At 38.2% G+C, this 20,846-nt stretch overlaps 1 protein-coding gene across 2 annotated transcripts in view; it reads right to left on the bottom strand.

Annotated features, from left to right (window-relative positions):
• LOC121515723 (synaptic vesicle glycoprotein 2B-like) overlaps window positions 1–20,846 on the bottom strand; it is a 76,303-nt gene that overhangs the window by 53,069 nt on the left and 2,388 nt on the right. Inside the window, exon 1 of one of the 2 annotated variants that reach the window (XM_041796653.1) lies at window positions 5,237–5,346. The exons of the other annotated variant lie outside the window; for it this stretch is intronic. The gene's annotated coding sequence lies outside the window, so the exon portion shown is untranslated. Of the gene's footprint in view, window positions 1–5,236; window positions 5,347–20,846 lie in introns of those variants that run through there. 2 annotated transcript variants of the gene reach the window in all.

A 20,846-nucleotide genomic window follows, 5' to 3' on the forward strand; every position in this document is an offset into this window, starting at 1 on the left:
AGACTGTCAAATCTGGTGCAATCTTCAATATAATGTGACTTATTTTCACTCAAAGAAGACTGTGCAATGTTGACACTCGTTTTTACATCTTTTTTTAGCAACATTTATGCATAGTTTTGTCCCTTTTGCTCACCTGAAAATACACAAAAACAAGCATATCAGCTCAGCATGGCAGCATGCTGACAGACATCTCGGTCTACTGAATGTCTCATGCCAAATTGTGAAGAAGACCGCTCAGCAACCCTCAAAGTGCCTGTGTGAAGTTAATCACAAACATACCTACTAAAACCCTATAGGTGCCCTTATACAAGAATATATAGCATGTTATGACTGAACAGGATAAAGAAAATAATCAGAATAAAACATGAAAGTGTAAGTTCCTTGAGTCCATAAACGCACTCAAATCTTCACACATTCACAAGCTACTGCTAACTTGCAACATTTTAGGCTCCATTCATAAACCACATTATCAAACACAAAACTTGTCTGTTAGTAATTGTAGCAGACATGTTTTATTGTATGTCAGGTGTTTAGGAGGTGCCTCAGGCTAAAATTGATATTTGCATAACAAATGAGGTAACATAAGACAGGAATGTCTATCCAATCAGCCAATCAGTGTTTTTCTTTTTTGAGTCGATAAAGTCATATTTGGAGATTTCTACGGAGTAGCTTTACAGAGTTGCAAAGCCTGAAACCGCTGAAGACATTTCATCAGAGTTTTGTTTGGTGTCTATAGCAGGAGCAACTAAAATGACATGATGAGGTTATGAATATAAAGACATTTAAATCAAACTATTTTTGAACATAGCATATGAAAATAATTCAGACTGGTATTTAGCTATTCTTTTCCTGCTTATGATTTAACAGTGTGTGATTCAGTATAACAGTTACCTCTTAGTCCAAGATCACATGTATCAGTTTCTGTTTCCATGTGTTCACTTTAATCATCCTTCCTATAACATTATTTTGACCACTTAACCTCTTTTCTCGTACCTTTTCTCTCTTCTTTACCTGTTTATGACATTCTCCATCACTAAATCTTCATACATTTTTCATGCCACATCATGAACATGATTTCAGATGGTAGACCTAAAATAACTGCAAACATCCTGCTGATTGATTTCATCAGTTACGGCATGTCACTCATTGATTCAGCATCTGTGACATGACCCTTTACAGATGAAACCTATCACCATCAACTCGACTTGTGTTCATGAAATCAATATGACTCACTGCTGTGCTACTTGCTCTTGTGCAGCCAGAGTTGGCATTTGATGATGCTATTGCTGCTAATTTAAGGAATCCTAGCAATGCCGCAGGCAGTGATAGCCCTCACCAGTGAGTGTATGTGTGCCTGCTCACACTGGCACATGCATGCCAGTATGCTATGATGTTTTTGGTGATGTAAAATGGCATGAAAATTTGTTCTGAAACAAAGAGCCCTCACAGTTACTAGTGCATGACTGTTTGTTTGGATTGAAAAGAATGCAACACAGCTCCTTACAGGCTCTAAAATCACTCTTTCACTACTGCAGCTCCTTACTGGCAGGCCTCTGTGCATGCACATTCAGACCTTTGAAAATAATTCAGAATGAAGCAGCATGATTGGTCTTCAACCAAACCAAAACAGCACTGGAGACTCCACTGTTCGCCTCCCTCATCTGGCTTCAAATTCAAAAACCTGTTGCTTGCCAACCAAGAGCAACAAAAACAGCTCCTCCTGAACCTAAGTTGAGAACTAGACTCATATCCTTTGTAGTCCCCTGGTACTGGACCGATACCAAATGCTAACTGATCTTCAGAATCCTTGAGAGACTTTAAGGCAAGGCTCAAGACTCGTGAAGATCTACAATCAATGCTCTTGATGCTACTGATGTGTTGGAGATGTTACTGAAGACGATGATGATGATGATGATGATGTAAATGACGATGACGCCGGGGATAATGTTGATGTGGCTTGGAACAGCTGTTCTGAACTGATGGATCAGAGCCAATCATTGGGTCCTGGGGCATTTTTTTTGGTTTAATGTTAACCAGATGTTTTTTATCATTACATTTAATGGGTTATCTTTTCTCTTAATTGTTTTAGGTCATATTCTCATTCATCACTTTAATTCATTTTCTTTTTTTGCAGACAGTCTTTTATCACAATTTATTTTTTCTTGATTTTTCAGCACTTTGGCCAATGTACTTTTTTTTAAGTTACAAAATTGTGAAAAAGTGGACTCGTCATGTCATGGCACATTTTAACTCCATGATGTATGGAACCAGACAAACATCTATATACATATATATACATATATTCTTCAGTTTTGCAGTGATAACAAGTTCATTTTGGTTGTTTTATCAATATCTTGACTTATTATCACATTATCACGTAATAACAAAGCTTATTTTCCCATGATTAATTGCTCAGTTGTCAAGAACTCTAAAAATAAACCAAAATGTGCATCACTGAAAATAGTGTAAAAAAAATGCTTCCATTTCTTTCAGGGCTTCTGTGATGCTAAATGTTTGATGTTTGTTTTGTCCTGTCTCTTTTTCAGTGACATGCTTTGTTCCACTACAGTTTATTTCATGGCATACATTTAAGTGGTTAACATTTTTTGGATGTAGGGGTTGTAATTTCTCATTAGGAGGGTGGCAGTGGGTCCTAGGTGTGAACCACTGGTGTAAAATATTCATGCTGATAACATCAGCTGGTCACTTCTGATGATGTTGATGATGACTGTAGAAAAAACTTTGCTTATACCCAGTAAGTTTGCCCCTATACCAACATTTTTGTCTAATAGGACTTGAAGCTGCTTGTTGTGACGTGAAGTTGTTTCTTCCCCTCTGGATCATTTCTGCTTCTCTTGTTTGACAATTTTTCTTTAAAACAATCAAAATGGAATTATTATAATAATAATAATAATAATTATTATTATTATTATTATTATTATTATTAAAATGTCTCTTAGAGAAGTCGTTCTTAACAGGTCTAGCCTAAGGAACCATCCACACATCCTCAATTGAAATCATGTCTCAGATCTCCCAAAAGTGTCAACCACTTCATCACTGAAACAAAAATGTTGAGGTTTGAACCTTAGATGGAAAAAATATTGAACAAAAGCAAACATGTTTAAAAAGTGCATATTTGTCACTCCTAAATGTTTCAAACCTACCTGTCCTATGTGGAAAAAATTATTACCTCATGAATCTAATGACTGGTCATGCCAGCCTTGACAGAAACAAACTACAAGCAAGTGTTTGTGATGATTGGCAGTAAGTCTTTCACCTCACTGTGGAGGACTTTTTGGTCCATTCTTCTTTGCAGAATTGTTTTAGTTCGGCCACACTGGAGGGTTTTCAAGCATGAATGGCCTGTTTAAGGTCATGCTACAACATCTCACTACATAATCTTTTTTTTTTTCTTTTAAGCCATTCAGAGGTGGTCTTGCTGGTACGTTTTAAACCATTGTCCTGCCGCTTCACTCAAGTGTGCTTGAGCTTGAGGTCATGGACTGATGGCTGGACGTTCTCCTGCAGGATTGTTTGGTAAAGAGCAGAATTCATGGGTCCATCAGTTACAGCAAATCGTTCAGGTCTTTATCAGAAAAGTAGCCCCAGACCACCAAACTACCCCCATGAGCTCACCTATGGATGCTATTTTTTCCCAGTCTCTTTCTTATTGTTGAATCATGAACACTGACCTTAACTGAGTCAAGTGAGGCCTGCTGGTCTTTAGATGATGTTCTGAACTCTTTTGTGACTGTTATGTTGTCGCGTCATGCTTTGTCAAACTGAGCATGTCTTTTATTTTATTTTATTTAGCCTTTATTTAACCAGGTTAGTCCCATTGAAATCTCTTTTTTGTCTTAACACTTAAATCTTGGTGGAGACGGCCTGAATAGCTCATAATGGAGAAAAGGAGACTCTGATCTGTCCTTCTGGATCTCTGGAGAGATGAACTGCTATGACTTATGGAATAAATAGAGCCAATACTAAGAAGCACAAGGAATTTTTTTGTAAATAGGTGAATAATTTCATGAATTTTTGACATAGAATGTTCTTTTCCCTTTTTGGTCCCAAGAGATGGGAGAACAAGTTATACAAAAAGTCTTAGTCATTATTGTTTACTGTGTGTCACACATAAAAATCTTTGAGTTTTAATTTCTGTTCAGTTTTTTTCTTCGGGTTTTATAGTCCCATAACTTTTTTTTTTAAATTCCAGTGACATTACAGTGGCACACATATTCTTAAAGCCCAGCTTGTCCTTAAAACAAAACGATGTTTAGAGCTTGACTGTGCACCACAGGGCTGATGTTTAACAAGCAAGACAAAAAGTCCAGGCAAAACAACATGGCTAAAAAATAGCTGAGAGCTCAGAGGGTCTAAAAAAAAGCGTAAAACTGATAAGGAGGTAAGATATCAATGTCATACACTCAACTTCAGAGATTTACACCCACTGCTGCACAAGCAGCTTTGCCACCGCTCAGAAATGGACAGAAAAGAGCCTGCAGACACGACAGCCTGGTTTGATCTGCTGCTGAACAATCACCTTTTGACATAAGCTTCATGTTACACAGCAGATGAGTCAACAGTAGCAGAAAAAGTCTTCAACCCTTTGTTTGAGCACTTGCGCTATTAAATGGAGTATACATATGGCCAGAGAAAGAAGTGTAACATGAGATGTGTGTCTGTGTGCATCAGTTTGTGTGCATTGCTTACATAATGCCTTTGGCGAGCAATCCCTGCTGAAAAGAGAGCTTTCGTGCATCATGCTTGTTATTAATAGATTCATGTCCCAATTCACTTTGCACCTTGCTCTTGACTCTGTACTTCCTCTTTGAGGACTAGAGTGTGAGTTTTATGGTGTGTGAAATACCGTACAGTGTGTTTAAATACAACTGTGATTAACTCCTACAGTAAAAGTTCTGATGTCTGCTCTGCTTGACTTCAGATAGAAAATGTGCCACATTCATCCTTCTATGTCTAAAACTACACTCAGAAGTACCTTTGTTGTTGTATTATTCATAAGTAGTTTACTTATCTAAGCCATAGAAGAAAAGACAAACTCTGTGTAAATGTAACATATCCAAAATCTTGCAAATGCAATCAAATAGAAGGGTAGTACTGCAGCAAAGAAATGCTATTTATGCAAAGAGTCATTTACTTTCAATGCACACCACAGATTTTTCAATGTCAAATACATAAAAAAAACAACTATAACAGTATAACAAAAACCTCCTCTTACCAAAACTGGTCCAAACTGAAATTTACATCCAATTAATGGTGTCCCAGCTTCACAAAAAAAATCCCTAAATTTTTCTCCGAAGTTCCTCCGAGTGCATGCAGACACAGAACAAGAGAGAGGGAGAGAGGGAGAAAGACAGGACTGAGGGATTAGAAGAGAAAAGGAAAGTGCCAGCCTCCCCTCTCTCTCTCTGCAGCACCCCTCCCTGCTGCCACCCACCCACCCACCACATGCACATTGGTACAGCCCGCCTCTGTACTGCAGTATGTGTAAGAACGTGCCATTCTGCTGACTGACGGGGGAGAGAGAACGTGTTGGGGCAGGGACGGGGGAGATGGGGGGATGAAAGAGACATATGGGTAGCCAATGGGAGGGGGATGGATGGGTGGAAGGAGGCAGAAAGGGAGGGAGGGATGGAGAGAGGAGGAGGTGGAGCAGGGGAGTGACAGATGTGTTGACTTAGAGAGCAGAGATGCTTGATGAGATGCTTTCTGTACAGTCCTGCAGCTTCAAACACTTATTGTGTAATGTTGACCCTCTGCATGCATCCTTTCTTTCTTTCTTTCTTTCTTTCTTTCTTTCTTTCTTTCTTTCTTTTGAAACATTTAATGTTATTCAACAGATTTATGCACTGATGAGGAAGAAAAAGCAAACAGGAGAAAGAAAGCCAGAGCTCATTGTCACCTCCTTGCTTATTTCTCTTCATAAACATCTCCCATATTTCATCAAATCTGGTCAGATTTTTGTTATAGAGGCCCTTTTGCAGAGCTAAGACCAAAAATAAACTTTAAACAAAGTGAATAATGAAAGATCAAGGATCAGATGATCCTTTGGCTTATATTCTACTGGCAAATATCTACCATAATTTAAACCCCCAAACCAGGCCCCAGAATTTTACAAACTAATAATGCAATGTGCTTCTGTACAAGGCCGCACACAAGTGGGGTGTAAAGCTTTCTAGGGCCAGCAGGAAGGCCCACTTAATCAATCTGAGTATATCTACAGCACGCACTGCAGTCAGTCTCTGGCTCTTGCCAGAAGAACTCCACCCTAATCAACTTGAGATACATGCTGAGTTTATTTTCAGCTGAGCCCACTTCAGAATGCATCAGACTCAAAAAACCAGACTGACCAAAACAGGAAGTCAAACACAGAAAGTCTCTAGTCAATTTCAGAATAAAACCCTATAGGTAAAGATTATCATTTGTTTTTCCTATCACATTATCAAATGATACAAAACAGGAAGCAAATGAGCAACAAATAAACCCCACACAGGCAGAGTAACATGTTGTGATCTCATGATTCAGCTGCTTTTGGCTGCATTTTACTAGCCTTTGCTTTGTTGTGAAACAAATCCAGAGGGCAAGAGTGGTCCACGGGCCTTTCTTAACCTTTTTTCTGTCTGGGCACTCCTAAAAACGTTGAAGTATCTTATGTCACTCGTGCAAGACAGTCTGGCTTCAGACCGTACATCTCTGACAGCCATGATCACAGACCATTCATCTGAGCCTCTGTATACCTCAGTGATAGTTTTTATTCTAATGAAATCATCACAGCTGTTGTTGTCTCTGTGGTTGGAATGTGCAGTGCTTTTCATTGACCATTGAGAAGCATCAAGTTTCCACTATGCCTGTTCTCATTGACCAATGAAAATTGTTTTTAGAGTTGTTGCCCCTTGGATGCTCGGTACCAGTGCCCTGTTCCTTATGTTTAAATTTAAAAAATGGGAGTTGGCAATCCTAAGGGTAAGAGTTTAGGTAATGGTTAGGATACCAAAAGTCAAAAAAGAAAAAAAAAGTTCAAACCTGGCCTGAAAACCCTGATTACTAAATGTTTAATGAAGCTGAGTAAACAGTCTTCTTATAATGTTAACAAAGCTAACATAACTACATAGCTAACGTAGCCAATACTAAGCTCACAAAGCAACTTTATAAGCTACGTAGATATGTTATCCACATAGCTATATGAGCTTTTAGCATTACTAAAGCTAATTTAGCTACATTGGCTTATGTAGTAATGTTACGTATGTAGCTATGTCAGCTTTAGCAAATGCTAAAGAAGTTAAAACAAGCCACAGCTTGTGTAACTACTTCTAAAACAAGTCTATACATACTTTAATCCTGGATTAGACCTGCAGTAATAGAATGAATAAAATAAATCTCAAAAGCGCTCTTGTAAATCTGTTTAAATACCTTGGATGAGAATGCACCGTGGTCGTGTGGACCTTAAAATCATGTGTGTCTCACTACGTTAATTTTTGTGCAGGGATGGCTGATCATCTGCGTGCTTATGATAATTCTTGGTTTGATAATGCTTTTAAGGTACCCCTGATAATGCCAGAAGGCTCCTCAGTTTGCCACTGCACCCCTGTTGTGAAAGGCTGGGTCAGACCACTGACAGAAAGTGCAGACACAGACTTTACAGTAAGTGCCAGAAAGTGATCTGTTTCAAGTTTGGCAAATCAGCTGACAGTCCTGGCAATCCTCATAAACAACCGCACAGGTCAGATTCATAAAGCTGTCTATAAGTGTTGTATGGTCTTGTGTTTTTTCAGGAAAAACTTAAATGTGTTCAGGCTGCAATTATCAATAACTGAGGGCATCACTGTAAGCTCATGTATGACTCCAGTAGCTTCTTATTTTTGCTAGTGTCTGATCCACTAGCTACTAGATTTTTTTATGGTAAATCCAAGATAACAACTAAAATGTAGGTCAATATCACAACTTCATTACAAGAAATGTAAATTAATGTAATGGGAATTATGTTTTTTTTTATTTTAGCCATTTCATAAATGAAAAGGCCAACAAATGATATGATGGGATTTGGTGGATTTTTTATGGTTGCCATTTTTCTGGTCAGCTGGGATATTCAGCCGGTCTTTCATTATGGATAGATCTTTTGTTTAGTGCAGACTGCTAAAGTTGGGCTAAATGAAGCACCTTTGTGTACTCATTAGTGTTATATGCTTAGAGGAATATGCACTCATAAACACAGACACGCTCACACGCAGATGTTTCCTGATGTTTCTGGTGTTAACTGAGCCTCAGGCCCAAAGAGGAAAATGAAGAATTATTTATAAGTCAATAGTGAATCATGTTTAGTGTCAGCTGTATTGTTGAGATAGGAAGAACAAAAACAAATCGTATTTCAATGGTTCATATTTTCCAGGGTTTCTGGCTTAATTAAAGTATAGTATATTAAGATACTGAAAAAAAGTTGTTCACCTTTTTTTTTAACTATGACAGAAAGAAGAACAAATGTATTTTTTACCATCCCCAGAGAGAGAACTGCAAACATGAACTACAAAAACACTCGGAGAGCGCAGACCTCCACCATTAGCCCTATCTCCCAAAAGTAACAAATCGTTTAAAAAAATTCCTGGATCCAGACGGTGATCAGGATCACTCCCAAAATTTAATCACTTATTCCTTATGCCATTTCTGACATTTCCTGAAAATTTCATCAAAATCCATCCATAACTATTTGAGTTATGTTGCTAACAAACAAATAAACTAACTAACTAACTAACTAACAAACAAACGAACAAACCCTGCTGATCACATAACCTCCTTGGTGGAGGTAATTAAGGGATTTGTAGTCATCACTGCCAAACAAGTTTTCAGTCTGGCAGCACTGACTGGGCAGGTATGCTAATATATTTTAGTGTTGCTGAAGTCAGCCTGACTAAGGGTCTTTTGCTTTATTAACAACATATATTTGGAGCCATGCTCTCATTCTGCATAGACCTAGACAAAGCCTTTGACTGTATCAGTCCACACTTAAACAAAGAGAAAAATAGAAGTAATTATGCAAAAGTTGATTAATGATTTATATAGTCAATTGTTGCATGTTTACCAGTGTTTTCAAAACGGGGTTCCTGACCCCCCATGGGGTCACCACCCTGGCACCCTCTGGTGACCGGGGTACCAGAGGGTGCCAGGGTGGTGATGGAAACTTGGAAGGAAAATGGTACAACAACTGATAATATTATTTGTGACAAAGTATTCTAAACATGTTCATAGATTATATTTCTCACTGCATATAACACTCTGCAGTCTATCTGCCAGTCCTTCAATTCAAGATCAGCCAATCAGAATCAGGCAGCTGCTATGACTGAAAGGAGCTCTACCACTGGAAACTAGCTGTCTAACTACCCCTGCTACTCCTTTAAATGCAAACAAGTCTAAGAAGAAAAAGACCATCAGGAGGCTGGACTGAGCATGTCTCAGCTGCAAAAGAAGAACAACCACAAAATGAGCATGCAAATAGAAAGTCTGGCTTTACTGCAGAGTGTAAGAATGGCTGTGGTGTGACATGTTGACCTTGATAAACGAACAAGAGGTATAAATTCTAAACAAATACTGTCGCTGTTACTTTTGATTGTTGTTAGGACAGATTCATATCTCTCTGGTTCCACTCAGTTCATACAACTCAAATCATTCAAATCCCTCCCTTTCCCAGTCTCTACTTGCATTCCCCAGGGTTCAGTCCTAGGCCACCTACTATTCATTACCTATCTACTTCCTCTTGGTCATATCTTCCATAAATTCATTAAAAAATATGTCAGACATCCATCACTACTTGGTCAAAGACCACCCCCACCAACAAAGGCACATGGTTCAAACCCGCTGACCTTAATCCCCCCGTCCACCAGAGACTCCAGTTGGTTTGATGTGTGGGTGATCCGCAGTCAGTAGATCAGGAGTAGAAAGACATACACGTCCACCCTCACACACACACACGCACACACACACATTTATAGGATAGGAAAGATGCTTAATCCCGGTGGCACACTTTGGCAGCGCAGCACAAATCTGATGGCAGAGGATTACATCAAACATGATCAGCCCGTCAGTCCACAGGCAGGAGGAACACTCTTCCCTACACTCATCCACACCACATAAAAATATCACAGCTCATTATCTCTTAACGTCTCACAGTGGCAAAAATATTATTCTAGGTTTTTAAAACGCCTGAACATGTTGACTCCACTCACTTGGAACCATTTCCTGTTGGCATGAAGGCTGATCTGTTTCTGGTTGAATGTTTGTTCAGACATCAGTCAGTGTTATCAGTGATATGAAATCATGTTTCTGGCTATAGCAGTGTTTTAAAAAAGACCATGTTTAAACTGATTGAAATGTTCTAATATCTGACACATGTAATCTTTCAGAGGCTGATAGCTCAGACCTCATTTATCATGTCATCATGTTTTATGTCCATGGATTACGTGGCTATTTTATATAATGTGCATTGTGACGACGCATGGGTATCTTCAGTGTGGCTAAGGGGATTGTTGATTCCATAATCCTTTTTGAACTGATCTAAAATTAAAAACTTGATAGCAGGAGCATATTTTTTGAAGAGCAGAAAATATTTTAAAAAGTAAAAATGCAAACATATGCACTGAAGAGATGTTTCTACTGCTCCATTGGTTTGGAGGACATGGGATGTCCAGCACAAACTTGTAAAGCAAAGGTTCCTTCAAGACAGATGTTTTTATGCACCCCAAATTTGTGATATTGGAGATTACTGTTGGGAGCTACAATTTCAAACAACTTAGACCCAAATACTTTATGTGGTTAAATGATAAAAAATTATCATATGACAGGGGAAAAAAGGATTTCAGTTACAATTTTTTTTTTCAGTTGAAAGCCAAGACTTTAAAAAACTCGAATAAAAACATCCATCTCTACAATAAACAACAAACTAACCTAAAATACCAGACTGTTTCATATCCATGGCATGTATTTCCCAGTATTTCATATCTGTTTGCACAAAAGCTCATAGACTTTCTTTGGACAGAACCTTTGAAAAGTAAAAAAAAAAAAAAAGTAACTGGGTGATGAATATTTGAGAAGGGTCCGCCTGCAAACTGCACATCTCTGACATCCTCTCCCATGATCATCATCTGAGACGCCGTATGTCTCAGAATGGAAATAAACGCTGAAACTTTCTGAATAAAGTCAGGTTAAACTTTTGTTTAGGGTTATGGTAAGGGTTAGGATGCCAAAAGCTCAAAGTTTAGAACCACAGTTCTGTTGTTGGGAGTGTATTTGCTATGTATCATATGTACCTCTGCTATAAGATGAAACACATCATCATCAGCTTATGTCTTTCTGTCAGCTACAATTTCAATATGGCCTACCTAAAAACATTTTTTCGGTTCCTACAGATGCGTCACTTTGTTAATGAACAGAGTCTTCCAAGCCTCGATACCCCTACACTAAGTCCTCTAGAGTCCTTTCTAATGAACTGTAAGAGCTCCTCTCATTTTATCTCCTCTTTCTACTGTCTTTTACATTTGCCCTACTAGTCTATATAATATTCACCACAAATGGGAAAGGGAATTTGACAGTGAATACATAGATGACGACTGGCAAGAAGCTGTTGACTGCATCAAAACTGTTTTTCCTGTAACAGAATGAGAGAAATTCAATTCAAAATCCACCATCGGTTACATACAACACTGAATATCTGAAACAAGATGGATCCAAGTTTATCTCCTTTGTGTTTGAAATTTGAAAGAAAAACAGGGGACTACATCCATCTTTTCTGGCACTCTAAATACATTTCACAGTTTTGAAACTGTGTAACTAAAGAACTTAATGGCATTTTCAAAACTGAAATAAAGAAAAACTCTGGGCTCTTCTTGTTTGGTCTTCCCTCTAAAGATCTGTAACTTCCCTCTCTTAAATTCAAACTACTGGACAAACTACTGCTTTTGGCAAGAAAATGTATTTTGTTGAAATGGATCAAAGATAGACCTCCTACTGTTACAATGTGGTGCAAAGAGAGATCTTTGAGAAGCATGTTTGTTTGTTTGTTTGTTTGTTTGTTTGTTTGTTTTGTCTTGTTTTTTTCTTGTTCTTTCTGTTATAATTCCTTTTTTTTACTATTTTCCCCCTTTTTCTCTTTTTTTTTTTCTAAGTTATTGTTACCTTTTTTTAAACTGCCTGTTTTATGTTGGCTGCTTGCTAATTGTCAGTGGGTATGTGTAACTGCTTGATACTTTGCTTTGTAAAACCTAATTTTATATATATATATATATATATATGTATGTATAAAATAAAAAAAAAAAACTCAGTGAGCAGATCTTCAACAGACTATGCTGAGTATTTCTCCCTCCATTCTCCTTAAGAAACTTCTGTCAACATTTATGGTGTAAATTTCTTTATATGGATAAAATCAAGCTAATTTTTATTTTATTCAGCTGAAATCTCCTGGACTCCTGTTACTAATTTATCTGTTACAGCCTCATATCCATCTGTCTCTGCTTCTTGCTGCCTACATGAACCGTATTTCAAGTTTTAATGTTCCTATCGTCTTTTATGTCCGTTCATGATCAATAAGCGGCAACGCAGAGATTCCAGCATTAATATACTCCCCATACACATATGATATTAAGGGAATATTAACCAAATAGCATTTTAACATTGTGTATTCTCGCGGGCCGCACAGACACACACAGCTGGAGCGCACACACAAACAGCGCTGACGCTGATCCTCCATGGTCAGACAGGAGCTTTAATGAAGGAGAAAAGAGTTTAGGTATTCTGAAACGTTTGCCCTCAAAAGACTGAAGCTTGAAGTCTGTACTACCAACATGTTAGTGTGCGCTTCAGAGTAGGTGTGTGTGAGCGTCCCGTTTGTGTGTCACCGTTAAGCAGCATGAAAGAAGACAAGGTAGAGAGGAGAGCAGTCATTGGTGCTGCGTAATAGAAGCACGAACTGTCAAACGGAAGAGGAGGAAAGGGGCAAAAAATAACAGGGGACAAGAGATCATGATGGAAAAATTAAAACCAAAGCCTGTCCAAAATCAAGAGTCCAAGTCAAGTCTCAAGTCACTGATGTGTGCGACTTAAGTGAAACTCGAGTCCAAGTTGTGGACTCAAGTCCCCATCTCTGGCCTGTAGTCTTGAAATCTCCTCTATATACCAATACTTTGAACCTGATGGCTTTATTAACCACAATAAACACTTCGATTAATGATTTGTTTGATTAAGAAATAATAATTTTTATTTACAAGGAATTGATTCAAGTATCTCAGTAAATCTCCCCTTATTTTCCTTTATTCCCTTCATAGTCCATGCAGGAGGAAACAGGAACATCTGAGTGTCCTGAGGGAGATACAGTCTGCAGATGTGCAGCAGGAGCTGAACCAGGCATTTTCAAGAGAATGACATAGAAGATGTAACTAACTGTGACCTTACACTTGTAAATTTGTAACTGCATTGTACTGGAAAAGTCACGTTGTTATAATTAACCTCTCCATGTCTCCTGCAAAGCTTGGTCCATTAAAAGATTGGCTTTACAAACAAGAGGACTGTTAGACTCTTCTTAGCTCTGATATAAATGTATGTTTCACTCTGTTAGGTGTGTCAGTGAAGCATTGCACAAGTTCAGTCAGAAAGACACCACAAAATGCCACTACTGTAACATAGTACCTCATACGACACAACTTCAACAATCCCAAAATATCCCTTTATTAACTATTAATGTTAATTAAAAGTAAAAATAGGTATTGAAAGGCAATTGAATCATAATCAAAAACTTTGACAATGATTTGTATACCAGTAATTTGACTTAAAGGACTTTTGGAGCATGCATAGCCCTTTTCTGGTTAGCCCAAAACTCAAAGCACTTTTTGGTGTCTTGCCCAAGGTCACATTGACATGTATATGGTAAGATGCTAAATGGTCTTGTATAGCACTTTTCCAGTCATCCGACAACTCAAAGCACTTTTACGCTGCAGGTCACACCTACCAGTTCACATCCATTCAGTACACATTCAGACAGTGATAGCAGAGGGCGCTGGAGAGAGGCCATCAGTATTAACTAATCCCATTCATATTCATTTACCACTGATACAGCAATGGGAGGAAATTTGGGGTAAATGTTTTGTCTACGGACTTGTGACTGAAGGCACTGGGGATTGAACTCATAATTTCTGGTTGTGAGACAACTCTACCTACTAAACCACATTCACCATGAACTTGAAGGATTGTCCCATTTTGTAGGTGAAGATTTCACCACTACCTCTTTTTACTATTCAAGGCTGGAAAACGATGGGCAGGGGCATAAGTTCAAGATGATTTAAAGAATCAAAGCAGCCCTGTATGTTGTTGACCTGCCTTTATTTTGAAATAGCCGTATCTGGAAACTGGTTATTTTTGAGTGTAGCAACTTAAAACTTAGCAACACGTGACTGTGGGAGAAGGAAACCAAGTTCTGGCCTTCTGTTTGACAATGACACCAACTGATCCACAACCACTCCAGACATGAAACAAATCGACTTGAGGTGTAAGGTCATACTACAGTACCTGGTCTTGATTTTCCGGTTTTGAAAAGTTAAGAACAAGGCCCGGATGAAATCAGGTTTCGATCTAAAACCCTATCAGCGTCCAGACTCCATCAAATCCAGCCCACAGCCTTAGAACCCTTTTATATGAAGACGTCAGAATGTGCTCTGGTTACCAAACATGTTTCATATTCTACATTCTTTTTTTTTAACTTTTAAAATGAATGTTTGTTAACTGTAGAGTATCTCCTGAAAGCAGTTATCTCCTTAGCCTTGCCTTTTTTCCATCAAATAATTATTCAGACCAACATGTATCTATAAATCCCTTTAGATATTGGTTATTTTCTTATATCTATAACAGTCCTTTAAAAGCCACTCAAAGCTTTAGTCATGAAAAACTGATGAAACTGATATTGTTTTTCAACCTGGTTGATCAGCTCGAGCCTGCAGAGGAAACACAGATTCTATTATCACGCTTTGTCTAGCTGGAGCTAAAAATGTTTGGAGACTTTTTCCTCATCAAAGAAAAGGCTCTAGATGGATGACTCTGCAGTAACTATCAAACATGGATCCAAAAGGGTTGGCATTTTGGAGACTGATCTGCCTGATCTGGCACAACACTGTAAACTAGATTGGATTAGATTGAGCAGGGCTGCCAAATTTTAGTGCCTGCCCCCTCCACAGCCTGAGTACACTGAAGGAAATACTAATTACTGAAAAAGCATTTTGACCAATTTATGACCCCGCCGGGGCTCTGCAGCTTTTCTGCATCTCATCAAACACACATAGACCTGATTTCCTTGGGACTGTCGACCTAGCTTGTTACCCTAAGACTTCAATAATGCTAATTTTATTTTGACTTCAGCAACTTTTTCTTACTTTAGAGGATTACGAGAGTGTTTCTGTCGGTTTATTTCTTTTCAGTTAGTTTAACCTTGTAAATACATTTGAGTTTAGTGAAATAGGAATAAAGTCTTTTCCTAACTTTATTTTTCATACTTGTGCTATCTGTCACATTTTATTGTACTGAATCATGGTCTGATTTTCTGGTTTCCCATTTATACCTGATAATTGTCTGCTTCGTAATGTTTTGTGAGCTGTTATCCCTCCTCAACCATGTCCACAAGACTGAAGCATTATTTATAAGCAGAAACCTGCTGGGATTTATGTGGTCAAAAGAAACCAGGATGTTGGATTTTCTCTCTGTCAGACAACAACAACCAATCAGATCTCATACTTTGGTGTCAAACAAAAGTGCATGAATATCAGCGTCACTGCAACTCATCTGTGAGCCTCAGCATCCTCCATGAGAAATTACTGATTCATGAGGTTGTGGGTCTGTGGGGAGTGAGGAGGGTAGAGGAGGAGCAGCCTGTCTCCTTCCCTCCCTTCTGCTCCTCAGTGGAGACAGGAATAGACACTGTTTCGTCAGAGAAGGAGACACCTCTCTTAAAGGAGAATTCCTGCATTTATATATCAAATTATCATTTGAGGCAAATGCATTGAGATTGTTCCTCTTCCTCTTCCTCTAATTGTTCTATTTCCACCTGACAGGTGTTGTTTGAATTGTTTAAGCCACAAGAAAATAAAATGGATCCCTTTACAGTATACTTGTCAAGTAAGGAGAAAGATTCCCTAAATAAAAGCTAAGTTAATGCTTGATTAGGAAATTAATTTGACTACTGTCCTTGTCCTAAAATACAAGCGCAAGGGAAAATCCATTTAGACTGTATGTCTTACTCCTCTGTGCTATGTGGCAGCGTGGCCCTTTCAGCTAATTAGGATGGATCCTGTTCCTGTGGACTGGATTTATTTTACAGCTCTGTCCTCTGATGTAATTTTGCCAGATATGACCGATGCTGTTTTACGTTGATATCATAACCATCGAACAATAACAATTTTGAATCACAATCTCACAATTCCCATAGTTAATCACAATTTACTTCTTTTTTTGTCTGACATTAAAATTCCTCTGTTTTGCATTTAAAACTGTTCTCATTTTGTATCGTCTTATACCTCATTCCATTTATCTTGAAGTCGGACATCAGAGGTGGGGATGACCCAAGTTGAATGCATTACAATTGCAACAAGTTGGTCACTCAGGGTATCAGGTCTGATATTTACATTATTTTTTATATCAGACATGAGACTGACGGTGCCAATCCACAACACTTATTCAAATTACGATGTTTTTGCTGGCATGTGAATGCACCGCAGTGTAGCATGCATTGTGCTGTAAACAATGCTGCTGCTAGTATAGCAGAGTGCTGTGTGATAGACAACAACTCAGTCGTCATATTTTACTCCGACATTCAAAGTAGTCAGCAGTCAGATACCAATCCAAATGCCACACGTTTGCTGACTTTGAGCGGCCTATCTGGAGAACTAGGAGAATCCCTGGTGGGCCTGGGCTGGTTTTTGGGCCAGTAGGGGCCGGTGGTAAATAGATTCTATAGGCTGCGCTCTCTCTCTTTCTCCCTTTTTCTATTCCTGTATCCCCCATCTCAGTCCGATGGCCAACCTGTGTGCTTCCGTCTGATCGGAAACACTACCATGACATATTTCTGCGTGCACCTTGTCAATGGTTAATCCCCCCATCCCAAAACGCTCAAGGTGATAATCAAGAGAGAAAGATGGATAATGACTAGAGTGGTGAAATACTGTAGCTAGATTAACAAAACTTTTCATCTACTGTCCAAGTTTATGAAAGAAATAAATGAGCTATATGGTGTCCCCGCCTATAAAACAACTTGTAAGTATACAATACAAACAGCTAAGCTCTTTGCAAATATCAGATATGTTACAAAAATTAAGTGTAAAATATCGCCATGTGTCAGTTTGCTGCTGACTGAGTGAGGAAGAGTCACCACCACTTACAAGCCATGAGAGTGGGCAGGTAGGATTCAGTCAATGTTAATGTTAAAAAGTGTGCATTATAGACCTGTTATTAATGAAAATAATTCTTAAAGATGTTTAACTTGATTTTTGTGCCAGTAGCCATCACCAGGCTCCAGTCTTGAGCTCATTGTTCAGTGTGGGAACAATTGCATATGCGGAAACTGGTTCTAGTGCCATGACTGTTTATAGATGAATGCCACAAGTAACCTTTTATGCCTTTAATGAATATATTAATAGTTAGATGTTATTATAATGAATGTACTAAATCCACAATTATAAATCCTCAGTAAACAGTTGTGAACTAAAATGGACTTGTCTGAGTCATGAAAATGAGTCCCACCGCCTGTCTGTGTCATGTGATAAATGTGAAGCACAGTAATTAGGGAAAGGTTGTATTCTCTTCTCTAATTTTAATGTTTGTTTTAACAGCAACATGAAGCAAGTGAACTCTGGCAGCCAAAAAGTCACAACAGGTGTCTGTTTTTTTTTTTCTTCAAGTGCTTTTGTTGTGTACGCCCACATCAGGAAATGTAATGCAGCATGCTTACTAAATATATTTCTTGATTAAAAACTTGACATCTATTGGATCCTGCTGCAATAGTCCCTAGATATGTCTTGTTTTGTTTAACTATTTTTTTCCTTATTTGAAGAGTTTTGTTTTCATTTTTGTAGATATTTAATTTCTATATTTTTACTATACAGTAATACTCTTTTATTCTAAATATTCAGTTTACTCTGCTGCAGTTGCTCTGTGCTTCTGTTGGTTGTTTGCAGCTGTTGCTGCTGTTTTTACAGTGCACTGCAGATTCAGATATTTAGCTTGAAAACATTCGATTTGTTGCTGCTAGCTGCTTTTGAAGCCGCAACAAAGTTTTAGTACATCTATTGGGAATAATATTAAGTTTGCATGCATTTTAAAACACTTTTGGTCTTTGAATAAGAAATGATGTTTCAAGTTACTAGAGTTGTGTGACGTTATTCATAATACCACCAAAATCAATGAAGCCATTGATTAGGATTTTTGTTTTATATCGGAATTCATATGGGGTGTCTGTACATCTGTGTTGGAATCATATCGGAACAGAAAAAAAAGAGATTGACTTGAATGCACCATTAAATTAAGGGTCATTTACTTGCTGTTGAGCTACAGAGCTGCTTTTATTTTGAAGGAAAACAAGTGAATGAGTAGCACCATTCACAGAACAAGGTCACAAAGTACTTGACAATAGTTAAAATAAATGACAACAAATCAATAATAAAGCATAAAATATGAAACAACACGGAAAAAAAACTACAAATTATCAAATCAGTGCTTTAGATGCTCAAAAGCTAATCTGAAAAGATATCTTGAGCTCAATTTTAAAAGCAACTGCCAAAGCAGCTGAGCGTTACTGAAGTGGATGAGAGTTCGGTGTCACAAATTCAAAAGCATGGTTACCTTTAATTCTTAAACAAACCTGAGGGACCCGAACCCTTCCACAAGAAAACCCTGGTCAGAACACGATCTACAGGGGATGTGGAGATGGAGGAGGTTCCTCCCTACATTTGAGTGCCTGTCCATGCAGAGATTTATAAACAAAAAGAAGGATTTCAAAATTCATTCGGACATTGGTTGGAAGCCAATGTAAGGAATATAAAATGGGAGTGATGTGATTTGTCCTGCTGGATCTAGTTAGCAATCTTGCTGCGGCATCTTGAACAAACTGTAAACGATAAAGGGAGCAGATAAAACAGGAATAATCAAGCCGGGAAGAAATAAAAACATGAATCAGCAATTCCAACTCTGCTTGAGACACAATAGGAAAACTTCAGTTAGATTGATGACTGTAATATTAATTTAAACATGGAAAAAGGAACTTGTCATGGATTGAAAAGGAAAATTAGGTGCAGATAGCGTCTGACTTGCTGCTGCAGCTGTGTGAGTTTTTAAAGTGAGACAAGACATAAGACATAAGACATAAGAATGCATTATGGACCTTAATCTCATTGTAATTAAGACATTAATGCTGTTATCATAGCTGACAGACAAAAGCAGACAACAGCGTTACTTCTCTAATGCTTAGCAATTGTGCTGTTTGACTTCTGAGAATAAGTGCAGAATGTCTACTCCAGTTTTGGGTCCAAATTAGTATACACCCAAGAGTAAGTTGATCTCCAACCATATCAGTGTGCCTAATGGACTTAGAGAAATTCTGATTTAATAAGACAAATGTGTTTTCATGAATTTTTGAAAGTTAATTTTTCTAAGTCCAGCAAAATAATGTGACATTTTCTAACTGAAAGTTAATATTCTGAGTGTCTTCGAAGCAAGCAGGCAACATTTCCAAATCAGAAATTCAACACTGGAGAACACAGGAGTTGTTTGTCTGCTGCTGCCTCAGTAGACCACATCCTAACCATGGCCATGTTCCAGTCACATTCTGCTCATAATGGAGGGAAGCTCAAAAAGAGTTACAATGGAGTACTGTTGTACAGTTTTCCATGTTTTACGTCATGAGACACAGCTAATGTAAGGACCTACTTTATGACCAATTGCTGAAATTTTGCAGCCATTTCAGCCTCTCATAACCTGTTAGAGCAATCTTGACCTATATTAGGACATTTTCTTTGAGCCATGTGGAAACAGAAAAAGAGTCCAGGTTTAAAAAAATCCAATCTTTCCTCTTAAGTTCATATGTTTGCATCTCAAAGACTATTATAAGTATCACTGTGGTTGTAAAATACCCAACAACATTACATTTCTCTTTGCTAAACAAACACCAGTCAGCCACCTTAAAGCCCATTCAACATTTACATTCATGCAGCCTCAGTCTCCTTCGGTGTTCCAGGATTTGCAGTCTTCTTTTTTCCTTCATCCCTTCACTTTCCCTCTCCCTCTCTCTCACCTCTCCATCTTTTTCAATTATGCTCCCTGCCTGCTTTCTTCCCTGCATTATAAATCCTCACATAGCACTCTGCCTCATTCCCTCCACCTCTTCTTCTCTGCTGCAGTCTGTCGTCTTGTCAGCTTGTTTAAGTTCACTTTAATTAATAATTCAGAGATTAATGAGGGAGCTCTGTGACTCAGTGGAAAATCTCTGGATCCATTGTAGAAATGAGTTTGAAGCATTCCTCAAGATGATTTATGATATCTAATCTGGTTCAATGGTTTTTGGTTTTGGTTTTTGTTCTTTTTTCCCCCCTTAAAGCATTAAGGCTGTGTGGCTGTCATGTAATCCAGGAGTGTCTCAACAATCTAACCACCTTCACAAAACCAAATCCAAAAGTAATTCAGCACATGAAAATCATCCAAAAGGAAATACCTTTCCAAGGGAAACCAATGAGAAAAGATCACAAAAACTGTGAAATCCATAGTGTGCTTTCCATATGGAGCTGTAATAGTTGCAACATTTTTGCAAATGCATAATCCAC

The sequence above is a fragment of the Cheilinus undulatus genome, linkage group 9 (assembly GCF_018320785.1).
Source record: "Cheilinus undulatus linkage group 9, ASM1832078v1, whole genome shotgun sequence".
Classification (NCBI taxonomy): Eukaryota; Metazoa; Chordata; class Actinopteri; order Labriformes; family Labridae; genus Cheilinus; species Cheilinus undulatus.